Here is a 13,638-nt window from a genome sequence, read left to right on the forward strand (position 1 = left end):
AGTAAACTGGCACATCTTGCAGCCTTTTCAGGATAGCTTTGACCACGAGAGTAAGGTAAGTACAAAATATATGAGGCCACTTTAGAATAGCCAGTCAAATATTGCCTTTTGGTGAACTTGCCAGAAATAAGAACACTAGAAAACCAAACCACATACATGAAAAAGTATGCAAATCATTACATACAGAATGGAGGACAGAAATCAGCTGAAGACCCTGGGAGTAGGAGACAGACAAGGGCGCCCGCAGGCAGGTGCAAGGGGGTGCACTTGCACCCCCCTGGAATCGCCTGGCCAGGAGATTAATTTACTTCTACTTAAAACAAAAATTTGTAAGGGCGTTGTTCTTTAAGAATGCTCTTTGCATCCAGTCATTCAAACGGAACAGGTACTTGCGCATGGGTGCTGGAACTATAGAGCGAGGGAATGCCCGCCCACTTTTACAGCAGCAAGACCTGTAAACACTCATGCGTGCATCGCACACTATTTAAACAGAAAAGTGCGTGGAAAAAATGGTGGCAGATCATCCACGGTAAGGAGAGCTTCCCCCAAGGCTGTGTGTTCCGTTTATTATTTACTGCATCCATTCAGTAGCTGGTGTTTTATGTATGTTCATATATACTGTATGTGTGTCTTTTTTTATTTTAGCTAAAGCACGCAAGCACAATGTTGTAGACTGTGGTGAAAACCATAAGGAGTAAGACAATGGTAGGATTCAGCGTATAAGCCGTAGCCTGGCTGTAAATCAAGGAAGTAGGTTCCATCACGGAAGATAAAGGTATGCTAGGATGACACATGGGGATGTTGCAGTAAGAACAGTTAACCTGTCTCTTTTTATACAGGACAGTCCCTGTTTGTGTCCTGGTTTAAAAAATGGTAAATGTCTAGAGATTTTATGAACAAAGTTATTTCGTAAGTTCTTTCTAAAAGTTGAATAAAACCATCTTGTATGTGCAGCACTTTCGTATGCTATGCAACAACAGAAACAAATACAGTTCTACAAGAGTGAGCTTTTATTTTGTCCAAAAGCTGAAGTCTACTACTTTGCACTGGTTTATCCTAGAAAATCTTAACGTTTACAAAAAGTCCAACATCAGGCATCCGAAAAGATGGCAACCCTATTTGTAACCGATTAGAAGCTGATATCGTATGTCTTTACAAATAAGTGGTACGTTTTTACCAGTTTTTGTGATTGGTATGTGTACGGTTCAAATGCGATTATGGTTGTAGCACCGGAGTTCAATGTAAAACCCCTTACTTGTGGATGAGGATAGTAGTTTGTAACTCTGTACAATTGTACAAACCTAAAAACAAGTTGATGGAAAAAATGTTCGCAGCAGTAGGGAATAAAGCATTTTAAAGTAGAGGTTATTTTTGTGAGAGCAAAACCTAGTTTAAAGGTATATCACATAAGAAGGGCCGTCAAGGTGCTACTGTCGGACGAACTTTCATCAGATAAATGCAAGGGTTTAGTCTAATATTTGAGTATGTTCCACCATGCTTAACAGTCTTTCGGTTTGTCTAGATGTGCATCTCTGTGATCTTATGTTGTCATTTATTGGCTTCATCCAGGTTTTTTGCCTATGTTGAGAGCTGTGGTAAGAACTGATTTCACTGAATATGTTTGGGGGCTATATTCTCCCATTACTGGCTTTGTCCGGGTGTTAGCTAAGTGGTTGAGAGCTATGGTGAGAACTGAATTCACTGAATGTTTGGTGGTTGTAGTCACCCATTATTGGCTTTGTTCAGGTATTTTGTGCTAAGAGGTTGACAGCTGTGCTATGGTGAGAACTGAATTCGCTAAATGGTAGATATTTAAGTTTCAGTCTTCCTCTTTCACAAAACAGTTGATTTGGCGTAGTGGTATGTTGCTCTGACTGTTTTGCACGGGGTCCCCTGGGTTCAAGACGTGGCAGTGAAATGTATGGTGGTAACGCAGCATTTTATTCTAGCAACTTTCAAACATTATACAAGCAATGTTTAAAATGTGTCCCTGGTTTTTGGTCTTTTGTCCCCCCCCCAATAAATTTTGGCTTTTTCCAGATTTCTTGTGCTGAAAAGTTCAGAGCTACAGCTGAGTGTCGAGTAGATTTTACAAGGAGCTGAGAGCTGCAGGGGAGCAAAAGTTTAGTGCTGCTTTATGTTTAGTCTGCTTGCATTGTTAATAGCACAACAGATGGTGTACTTGCTTTAGATGCTGAAGGCTGTGGGTTCTACTCCCACAGTAGGTAAATGCATTGCTGATGCTGTATTGTGTTGTAAAGGGGGTGGATGCTGCAGTCTTTTTGGCAAAGATACCTAGTAACTATGAACCTGTTAACAGTTTGCTATCCATTCCCTATTGCGGTATTACTAGCTTTTCATTTTTTTATTGCATGCAACAAAAGCAATTTATTCTTCAAGGGTAACAGGCACTTTATTTGTAGATTAAACAATGACATATAAAGTGTTTGCTAGCAGCAACCTCTTTATTAGTTACATATTTTTTCAATGTGGAGTTTACTACTTCAGAGATTGCGTACATTTTTTACTGATACTGGTGGACTTGAGTAGACTTTTTATGATGGAAATGTTCTGAATTGGGCAGTTTTGTCATTGGTGGATGCTTTTTGTTTCATTGTTTACTGGAAAAATGTTCAAAACAATAAATTTAAAATGCCCTCTAACAACTGTACTGTATTGTACAAGGAATATAATGTAATACGGTCAGGAAGGTGTATCAAAGAGCACATTATGTTCGAGGGGCCTATGATTTTGAAGACAGCCCAGAGTTAATATTTGCCATTGGCAAAATGTATTTTCTCTGAAAGTGGGTTTCAGTGCTGTTTCAATGCATGCGAGTTTCAAGAGCAGAGAAGTTTTAATGTTAGTCTATTTTCATTGTGAGACTGCATTGCTTTAACAGATATGTTATTAGGGTTTGTGCTGTAAAATGCAAAATAAAACTTTCAAATGAAATCCTAAATCATCGTAGAAGTAAAGCAGTATGCACATTAGTGTTTATGATAAATGTGGCAAAATAACCAAGGAATGGGACATTGGAATGGCTGCAGGGGGGAGGCTCCATTTGACCATGATTTTGTGAGGGGGGGGTAGCAAGCTCAGACAGTCCCGGTTGAACTATACCTCTCAGTTGTCCATATCTTTGCAGAATGAATAGATATTTGCTGCTTATTTTTAGTTTGTTCCTCAAATTTGTGGTTTTCTAGCAAATCATTTAGGAATGAAGCCATTAAATGATAGACATTGAGTTTCAGATGTCATAACCTTCAGAAAAATGCATGCTAATGCAAGACTGTCTTTAAGTTTATACAAGAGCAATTTTTAGTAGTGTTTGTATGTTCCCCAATATATTTGGCCTTGTTCAGATTTCCTGCATTAAGAGGTTGAGAGGTACGTGCAAATCACTTTGTAGATTAGGAATATCCAAACATCTCAATTGTCCCCAATTCTGGCTCAAAATGTTGCTCTCCCCTAATAATCCCTCCTCCAAAATGGCAATTTTGGAAGAAAATGTGGAGGGTTTACAATTACAATGATCACTTATAGATTACCTTTATTTCAGAAATGCATGTGGATGCTCTTATTTTGTTAGCTGCTTCAGGTTAACTGTTAATATTAAAAAGGTGTCCCTTTTTTGACAGGTATTTTTGCATCACATTTTGGTCCGTTTTTCATAAAATTGTGGTTTTCTGGCAAATTAGTGGCAAGTCATTAAAGATTGAAGTTAGAAAATAATGTCAGACATTTGAGTTTCAGATTTCATACCCTTCAGAAAATTTGTACTAATGCAAGATCTACCTGTTCTATTTAAGTTATAAGAGCAATATTTAAACATTGGCCTTATTTTTGGGCTTGTGTCCCACTTCTAGTTCTATGTATGGCTTTGTCCAGATTTCTTGCTCTGAAGTTGAGAGGTATGAGTGTCAGATCCATCACTGTCAGCCAGAGACATTTCAAATTGTGACATACTTATTGCACCCCACTCCCCATTGTAGTGGCTCTGGATGTGTCCATGGAAGGCAAGGAGCAGTTATGCAGTGTAAGTGTGCAGAGTATTCCCCCATCCAAAGTAGATCACAAATACGACCGTGGCTTTTCATCTGTCCTTGATTTTGCAAAATGTTCTGGTTTTCTATCAGATCTTTGTACTGTTGATTTATGCTTCTTATTCAGGAACTGTATGCTGTCACAGTGCCCTGTTGCTCTGTTTAAGTAGCCATGGTTTAATGAACATCAGGTAAGCTTGTCGGAGATTGTAAGATGCAAGTAAGCTTTAGTAAGCTTGTCGGACATTGTAAGATGCAAGTAAGCTTTAGTAAGTATATTGTTAAAGAATTACCAGCATTGAAAGCCTTTTCATTGTTGCCATGCAGAGAATATTTACATGACTAGATAATGTATAAGCCTTGGGTATTGAAATGCATATGACAGTATTTTATTTATTTGCAGTTGGTTTGCCAGGATAGTCCATTGGGCCAAATGAACCCATTTTCAATGGAGTCCTGGGGAGAAAAGCTCCAAAACTAAGTAGGTTATTAATAGATATACAAATTATACAATTACACAGAAGTTAATCATACAAGAAATAACAATTTGCAAATAATACAACAAAAACTTGAGCGAGTACAATCTAGTGATGAAATTAATAGGTAATACAGACTAAAGGGAAATTTAGCACAAAAGCACTGAGAAATAACAACATATTTGGAAGCATTTCATGACAATATTGAGGAATAATAACATATTAGGAAGCAATGCACAAAAGTACTGAGAAGCAATAACGTATTAGGGAAGCAATACTTAGGAAGTGTGGCCTAGTATATTCTTTCCGATTATTGTAGGAATAATAATATGTATGAGTTAGGGTGGGTAATTAGGAAAGTTGCAGGAGGAATCAGAGGAAGAAAGAAGATGGAGTTTGCAAGTTATGGTGGGTGGGAGCAAGAGCATTCCCACTGGGATACTAGATGTGAGGGAAGAGATCTTTTAAATATAAAATGGTTGGGGGTGGTGCGAATGGAAGGTGGTAGGGAGTTCCAAAGGCATGCAAGGCCATAAGACAAAAGATTTTTGTCTGGGGGACGAGTTGGTTTATATATTTCTAATAGATTTTGATTGTTGGACCTTAATACTCTAGCAGGAAGGTGCATTTTAAAGGCTGATTAAAGGGAGGGGTTGAAAATGAGCTTATGTGCAAGATTTAGTTGAGTATATGTGAGAACTGGGTAGCTCTAGCCATTTTAGTTTTTGGAGAGAGGAACAGTGGTGGGTGGAGGACTTGTGGTTGGTAGCGAACTTGGCAATTTTGTTGTAGCAAGAGGAAAGCTGTGTTTTTTAGAGAGGTCTGTAGATTAGTTAGGAGTGGAGCTCCATAGAGAAGGGAGGGGATAAGAAATGAGGTAGAGAGGGTGATTTTGGTAGCAGGTGTAAGGTAATGATTTTGTCTGTAAAGCATACCTAGTTTTTGATGGGTTTTCTTGATATTTAACTGTAGGTGGGAGTTAAATTTGAGCTGGTTATCAATTTGGACCCCAAGTAACTTGGTCTCGACACCAGACCCAGGGGTAGATTATTTTGTCTAGATATGTGGAATGTGTTTATATTGAAAGAAGTTGCCTTAAAGGGGGTGAATAACATTAATTTGGTTTTAGAGGCATTGAGTGCTAGGTGATTCCTTTTCATCCATTGCTCAGTTGTTGTAAAAGCATCTTGAGTCAGTTTTAGGAGTGAGGGGATAGAGGTGGCAGCGCAGATAATAGTAGAATCATCGGCATATTGGATGATGTCTGAGAATGGGATAGAGTTGCGGAAATCATTTATAAATATATTGAAGAGAAGGGGACTCAGTATAGAGCCCTGGGGTACCCCAGTAGGAGTATTTAGAAATGAGGAGGTGGCCTTTTTCCATTTGACTGCTTGAGATCTGTTAGATAAGTAGCTGGAGAACCAGTTCAAGGAGGAGGGAGATAGGTTAAGTTTAGAAAGTTTAGTTAGTAGCAGGCTGTGAGAGAGTGTCAAAGGCCTTAGAGAGGTCGAGTAGTAGGGTAGAAACAATTTGGCCAGAGTCGCGGGCTTTATTTACAGTTTCAAGGAAGGAGAGGAGGGTGGTCATAGTGCTATGACGTGGTCTGAATCCATGTGTGGGAGTTAGTAGGTGATTATCTAAGATGTGGAAGGGGTTGTAGTTGTATACACTTTTCTAGGAGTTTAGAGATGGGGGACAGAATAGCGATGGGGCGGAAATTAGTAACACTGTTGTTGTTGCCACCTTTATGTAGAGATATGATAAAGGCCCTTTTCCAGACTTGGGGTACTATACATTCTTGGATAGAGCGGTTGATTAAAATGCTAATAGGGTAAGCGATTGCTTCAGCAGCTTTGCTAAGAAAGTAAGAAGGGGTGTTATCAGGAGCATTGGTGCATGGCTTCAGTTTCATAAGGAGTTTCTTTATAGTAGAAGTGGGTATAGGTTTAAATGAGAAAAAAGGAGTGTGAAGAGGGAGAATTAGGGGCAGATGAAGCTGATGAAGTAGTAGGAGTAGGAGGAGTGGAGGGATGGGAGTTGGTAGATGGGAATGAGGAAGTAGTAGCAGAGTAGGGTAGAGAGATGGTTGGGGATGGTAAGAGAGTTTTGGAGAATGTAGTGGTGTTAGAGAAAGATGACGTTAATTTGGAAATGGATTCAATGAAAAGAGTTAAATTGGGTAGCCAAGTCTTGGTCAGGAGCGTTTGGGTCTGGGGTAGGGGTATCTGGTTTGCTGGGGTTAAGTAGAGTAGAGATACCTTTCCAAAATTTCTGAGGGTTTGATTTTATTGTTTTGAAGTGTGGAAAAGTAGTTTTGTCGGTCGAAGATTATGAGCTTTTTTACCTTATTTCGAAGTATTTTATATTCATTGTAATAAAAGGACAGGATTACAGTATTTTCAGAAGCTCATTACATTTTATTGCAGACCAGTGTCTTATAGCAGTGTCTGTGTGTTAGTACACTTGTAGTTGGGTGGCTTTAATGGTATATGGTAAATAAGCATTGCTACCTTACTTAAAAGCCAAGTCCTGCAACAACTAGCTCCACACTGAAGTCAAAACACAATAGCTCTGGTGGGTAAATGTACTCTGTAGTAATCAAAAAAGGCAAATGTTTAAAATAACTACAGCTTATGTGCAGACACAATAGGTAGTGATGAAACAATGCTCTGCTAAAAATGCTTTAATGCTTCACATTGCTGAGCTGCAGATCAGTTATCACTGGCTACCAGGATTTCACCCACTTCAGCTCAAGCACTGTGCCGTTCAGTGCAACCTTCCCAGAACTAATTCAAGTCTGACGAGAATTATTTGGTATGTGTATAAGAGGGAGGTAGCATACCCCTCAGCTGCCCAGATTTTTGCCCCATATTCCTCCTAAAAAGGATTGAAGTTGCTAAATGAGACATTTCAGTTTTAGATGTCATGTCATTTAGAAAAATGCATACTAACACAAATCCTGTTACTCTTGCAATTTTCTAAGTTTCTGAGAGCCATATTTATAATCTATCCCTATTTATTTTAGGCTTTGTCCAGATTTCTTGCACTAAGGTTGAGGCCTTGACGGGTGTGGTATGTTTGTGAGAGAGAAAGTGAAATGCCCAAGTTAGAGTTAACAGGTGGAATTTTCAAGTGCATTTTCAAGGAACTGTGAGTTTTAAGGGAAGCTAAGTTCACTGCTGCTCATGCCAAGTCTATTTACAATGTGCAACTGTTTTGTTTAGCAAATGGTATCTCTATTGTGGTATAAAGTTTTAAAGCTATGTTAGTAGCACCACAAGTAGAATACTTGCATCTTAATGTAAAGGCTTGAGGTTCTATTCCTACATCATATACATTTGTATGCTGCAGTCCTCAGGATGTCCTCCTTTGGATGAGATGCCTAATAACTATGAACCTGTTTTTCAGCTTGTCATCCATTTTCTATTGCAATATACCAGCTTACCATTTTTTTAATTTAACATAGGCAATTTATTCTTTGACGGCAGCAGGCACTGAATTTGTAGATGAAACACTGAAATATACAGTTTTCTAGCAACAACATCTTCATTAGTTTCAGATATCTTTAATGTGGAATTATTCAGATTACTTTTACTTCAGCAGAGACACTCAAGTGCTGCTGTATAATACAAGGGATATAATTCAATTATATATTATAATTAATACAATCAGGTAAATCAAATAACTTTTGCATGGCCCTAATGGTGTGCAAGGAGCCTATTGCATGAAAACAGTTCAAAGGTAAATAACCTGCCAGTGGCCAGATGAATTTTCTTTGAATGTGGGTTTCAATGCTGTTTCATTGAATGTGAGTTTCAAAAGTAGAGAAGCTTTAATGCCAAGTCTGTTTTCATTGTAAGACTATTGCTTTGTTTAGGTTTAGTAAATGTTTCAGTGTTTGGGCTATAATGTTTGAAATAAAAGCTGTAAATTAAATCCAACTGCCTGTAATCATTGTAGAACTAAAGCATAAAACAGTATGCACACAGATTTGAACAGTGTCTACAGTAAATGGGGAGAAATAGCCAAGTAATGGGACACTGGAATGGCTGTGTGGGCGGGCTTGGGGGTGGGTGGACTTGGGCGGGGCTGTGTTGGCAGGGGGCGGGGTGAGCTATGTGGGTGGGGCTCTGGGTTTGCACCCCCCTGCAAAAAATCCTGCGGGCTCCCTTGGAGACAGATATAGAAAGATTAAAATACTTCAGTATCTTTGAGTATCCCTTTAATTTTAACAGTGGAATTTGTTTTGTCAGGCATCACCCTTCATCATCTAATCTATTAGGGTGTCTTGAAAAGTAAAAACAATACAGAGAGTTATACTTGATTAAAGGTACTAATATGGTATGCTGCAGTCAAAATCATGGACCAAAATCAATATTACTCCCGTTTTAAAGATTAAACTTACATAATTTGAAAAACAATAAAATATCCTGTCCAGAATTTTATGAAAATAGCAGAGTGAAATCTGTATTACAACATGCAATTTTACAGTTGTTTGCCAATGTGTACAGATGAGAGGATGAAAGGTATAACAAGAAGTGAACTTTAAGGTTTCCTGCTCATTATATGTGTGTATGTGTATGCGTTTCTGAGAGAGTGAGAGTGAGAGAGAGAGACAGAGACAGGGAAAGAGCTTCATGGTAGCATTAAGCAGTGTGTAACAATAGTGATCTAAGTACATTCTTCAGAGTGTTAACAAGTGCCTCAGGTAAGCTGTCAGCTCCAGAATTTGAACTGCTCTTTACTCCAGTGAAAGTGTAAGATTTGTAATGATCAGTTGGTGGAAAATATAATTAGTTATTGCAGCATGTACAGTGTTATTTATTGGAATCAGCTGTAAGTTTGGCAGTGTCAGTGGCTCAACAGGTAACACAATTAGCTTTGTTGGTAGGGTAATCAGAAGTCTGTAGGTTCTATAACCCTGATAGGTGTTTGGATTCCTGCCCTATTTTTGACCCTGCAGTGCAGACGTGGGGAAGGGGAAGGAAGCTGTACTTCTGAGGTGCAATCCTTCAGGGGAAGAACTAACCTAGGACCCCATCTGCTTAAGTGGGTGGGAGCTTAGTTGGATGTAAAAGATTCAACGACCCTATCAAAAAGAGTAGACTAGCACTAAAACTCTTATAACATTAAACAATTTACAAAAGTCATCACCACCTTGCCACCATACAGCTTGTACCAAACAATATTTTCTTTACTCCTCTAAAAATAGTTTAATAATCCCACACCTTGTTATACAATAACACACTGCAATGTTATGACCTTAGTCTTCAAACCACATAGATCAGAATATTAATCAAATACATGTCCAATCTGACACTTTTCACACTTAAATACATCTTCTTAATTTCCTTCAATTTTGTGATTTCTTACACTGTATAAAAAGTTTCACCATTTCCTGTCTTTGTTTAGAATCATTATAGTCACACATTCTTTCTCCTTACATGTTATATATTTCATGTTTGCATTAACAAGAATATTCTGGAATGTAAACCTTCAAAAATAAGTACTAGTTCTTCTCTTCACCAATTTTTCTTAATGACTTCTATTTCACCATCATATACAGCACAACCTTCATCCTTACAGTAAATCCCAGCTGTCTACAAATAATAACGCATCGTCAATTTTCTACTATCTGCATGGATACTGCTTTGGGTCTCCACTGAAAGAAGACATACACCCATTGGGATGAATTTATTTAACAAATGGAAAACCCTTCCAGTTGTTTAAAGTTCCCTGTATTTACAAGTTGCACATTTATAGGTCTATAAGACTGTGGCATGAATTTTTACCAGCTGTAGATAAGGCTTCTAAAAAGAGGATGCAAAACCTTTTTTCATTGCAGAAATGTTTCCACCTTTAAAATGGTCAGAACCCTAGTGATCAAAACTCTTTTATCATTTCTTCCTACATCTTAGAACAACAATTGGTTCTTTGAACCTTCTTCACAAAGCCAGATATTAAATATTAAGGTTTTCATAAACAGATAATTAGTTGTTACGGTGAAGTAAGTATTGCACTAAAATGCTGTTTACCCTTAATGTAAACTGCTGATCAGTTATTGTGGGGAAATGAGATATTTCACTAAAATGTTATGCAACTTTTAATTCTTTAACAGAACATAAATAAGATTGGTGAGTTTTTGGCTTTGCACTGAGAAATCAGCAATTTTAATGCTGAGTGCTGGCACACACAAAAAAACAACCAAAAATCCAATTGAAGAGTGAAACATGAGCATCACTTGTCTATTTCAAACTTGCCCTCCCTGCACTTCTGGATGTGGGGGCAAGCCCCCACACCCCCAGACTTATAAACCAACTCAGAGATCACCATACCTCATAACTCAGAGTATAGGGAATACTCCCAGAACTGACAGTCTCACACTTGGTATATGCAAGTCTGTTTTTCAAGCCATTCAGTCTCAATATTATGAGGCTCACTAAACCGGGTCCTGACATTTCAAACAGTTACCAAGTTTTTCATCTCATTAACAGGTGTTATAAAAATATAATTTTTATCTACATGAAGGAATATGACTCTCTTTCAGAAATGGGACACCTGTAAATGTAACACAACTCCAATAAGTGCAGTTTCCCTGAAATACAGTGAATGTTGATTCTTGTGAAATGCAAAAACAACAACAAAAACAAAATAACGGTTGTGTAAAAGCATAGAATTTTATTAATAAATTTTTGGGTATATGATAAGTAAAGAGAATACACAATGTGAAAACAATGGTTTGTTTACGTAGATAGAAAAGGTTCACTGGATGAATGTTGGAAGGTATAAGTAAATACGAAATAGGAAAGCTGTGCTTTTAAGAAGATGATCTAGCATTTTAAAGTATTTGATGGATATGTAATAGGAAAGTGGCATTTTAAAGATGGCAGTTAACTTTTTAAAGTTTTAGACGCATTATCCCTTTAAGACAGTTCAAGTAGAGTAGGCACAAAGTAAGAGGCATTCGCACTGTATTAAATGACAAGGTTTAGAAGAGTAGAACGTGAAGGTGGGATTAATTGAATTGATAGGAAAGCAGTTAATGTGAGTATATCTGATGCACTGAATTGTTGCAATTTTATATGGTCTGATGAAACCATCGGGATAGTCATGAAAGTGCTTACCTTGTAATAAAATTCTATGCTTTTACAGCCATACGTTACATGACCATTATTTTGTTTTTGTTGTTTTTGCATTTATCTGCTGTTGCTACAGTACGGTAGTGAATTTACCTGCTTGGTGTTTGTTTTTATTCTACTTGTTGTGAAATGTTTAAAACATTCTCTATATACTAAATCTGAGATCAATGTACCACAGCGTAAGAACAATATTCTGAGATACCATGTTCCCAGACTCGGCATATGATCCCCTCTATATTTGTAGAGACAGTTAAGCTCTTCTGAGAATTGTGATTATGGTCTTCAAAATAATACAGATTCTCAATAATATATTACCGTATGCTGAAGCAGAAAATAAAGGGAAGTGAGATTAAATACAGACAGACCAAATAATGTAACTTTTTATTTAATTCTACATAAAGGGGAGTGAGATTAAGTACAGACAGACCAACTAATGTCACTTTTTATTTAATTCTAACATTCATAATGCCCTCAAACCACCTCTTCCAAGAAAATCTAGACTGCATGCTTCATATGAAATTTATAAGGTGAATTAGAAAGTAGGTTCCAGGACAAAGATAGGTGAGTGGCAAACAATAGTGAAGGAAGTCATACAAGGGCAATTTTTATGGACCTTTTTATTGAACACACACACACACACACACACACACACACACACACACACACACATACATATATATATATATATATATATATATATACACACACTGGCAACCTTAAATTGTGTTACGGCATCTGTTATGCAAAATATGCATATGATCTCAAAATAGGTAAGACCAAAATTTCAAAAATTGATTAGACAGGACAGCATGACTCTGGACAGTTGAGACTCCCTTTCTGTGTAGCCTTAGTATCAATGTTAAGAAATGAGTCAATCAAGCTATAAAAATGGAAAACTTCCACATTGCACAAGTATACAAAGATCTTAGTATAAACATAGACATGGACAATGTCTGGAGAGCACTAAAGTAAACTCTGTGTCATAGCCAGTTCATTAAAAAGTTGTATCCTAAGAGAAATGAAATTTAAGATATCAACAGAATGATCAGACTATTTTAAAGTACTCTACACTCATTTCTGGAACACAACACAAGTATCTGGTTTCTGGCAAACAGCATGCATGTCAAATAAAAAGTACAAATGTATAGCATATAACATAGGAAGCATCAAGGAGTGGAAGTTATAAGGATTATTTCAAGGAATTAAGCATATCCTCTTTGAACTAAAGAATGCCCAGAGAGTTCATCATAACTTAGACATCATTTAACAATGAATCCCTGTTAATCAAAAATGGATGGCATGGATCACCTTTCAATGGTTTATAATTACATATGAATGGAAACAGGCACTCTACAGTGTTTTAAACTGGGAAATATGACACCCCCCCTCAACATTTTTTATTAAATATTGCTGGCTTTGAGACAGTGTGTGAGACCTGAGTTGATGGCTGAGGAAAAACAGAAAAAATGTTCATTCTTGACTTTAAGAAAAGTGTCTTCTTTTCAATCACTGTAGCAGTGGAAAATCCTCTAACTGGATCAGGACTTTCTAATGATGGAAAGGTTTATGTGATCGAATGATCCTGAGATTTATGGCTTATAGCAACTTGCTTTCCTGATAAGAGCACTCACAATGAGCAGGCCTGATGTCAGGTCTAACACTACCAGTGGTCCAGCCTACAGCATCCTTGACAGTAGCTTGGCCAAAAAAAGATCTCAAGGTTTCAACAGCTGTGAAGATGGATGAAGGTTGTAAAAACATGTGGATCTCTACTTGTCCTGGGCTGGCCTTGCCACTAGGTTCTTGATTTCCATTTAGTCAAGTCTGTGATACTGCTGCTACTGACACATCATAATCTCTATGTTAAAATTGTTTATTTACAGGCTACTATCATGGTTAAAATTTAAGGCGTGTTGCTGATGTGCCAAAGGAATAAACATTTAATGAACTTTTAGTTATAATTTATTTATTTAT

At 37.5% G+C, this 13,638-nt stretch overlaps 1 protein-coding gene across 1 annotated transcript in view; it reads right to left on the reverse strand.

The window, feature by feature from the left end:
- Positions 1–13,638, reverse strand: part of LOC122801197 (espin-like protein) — a 929,965-nt gene that overhangs the window by 731,214 nt on the left and 185,113 nt on the right. The gene's annotated exons all lie outside the window — the stretch shown is intronic.

Source organism: Protopterus annectens, chromosome 4.part1 (assembly GCF_019279795.1).
Source record: "Protopterus annectens isolate FY-2018-M chromosome 4.part1, PAN1.0, whole genome shotgun sequence".
Lineage (NCBI taxonomy): Eukaryota > Metazoa > Chordata > Ceratodontiformes > Protopteridae > Protopterus > Protopterus annectens.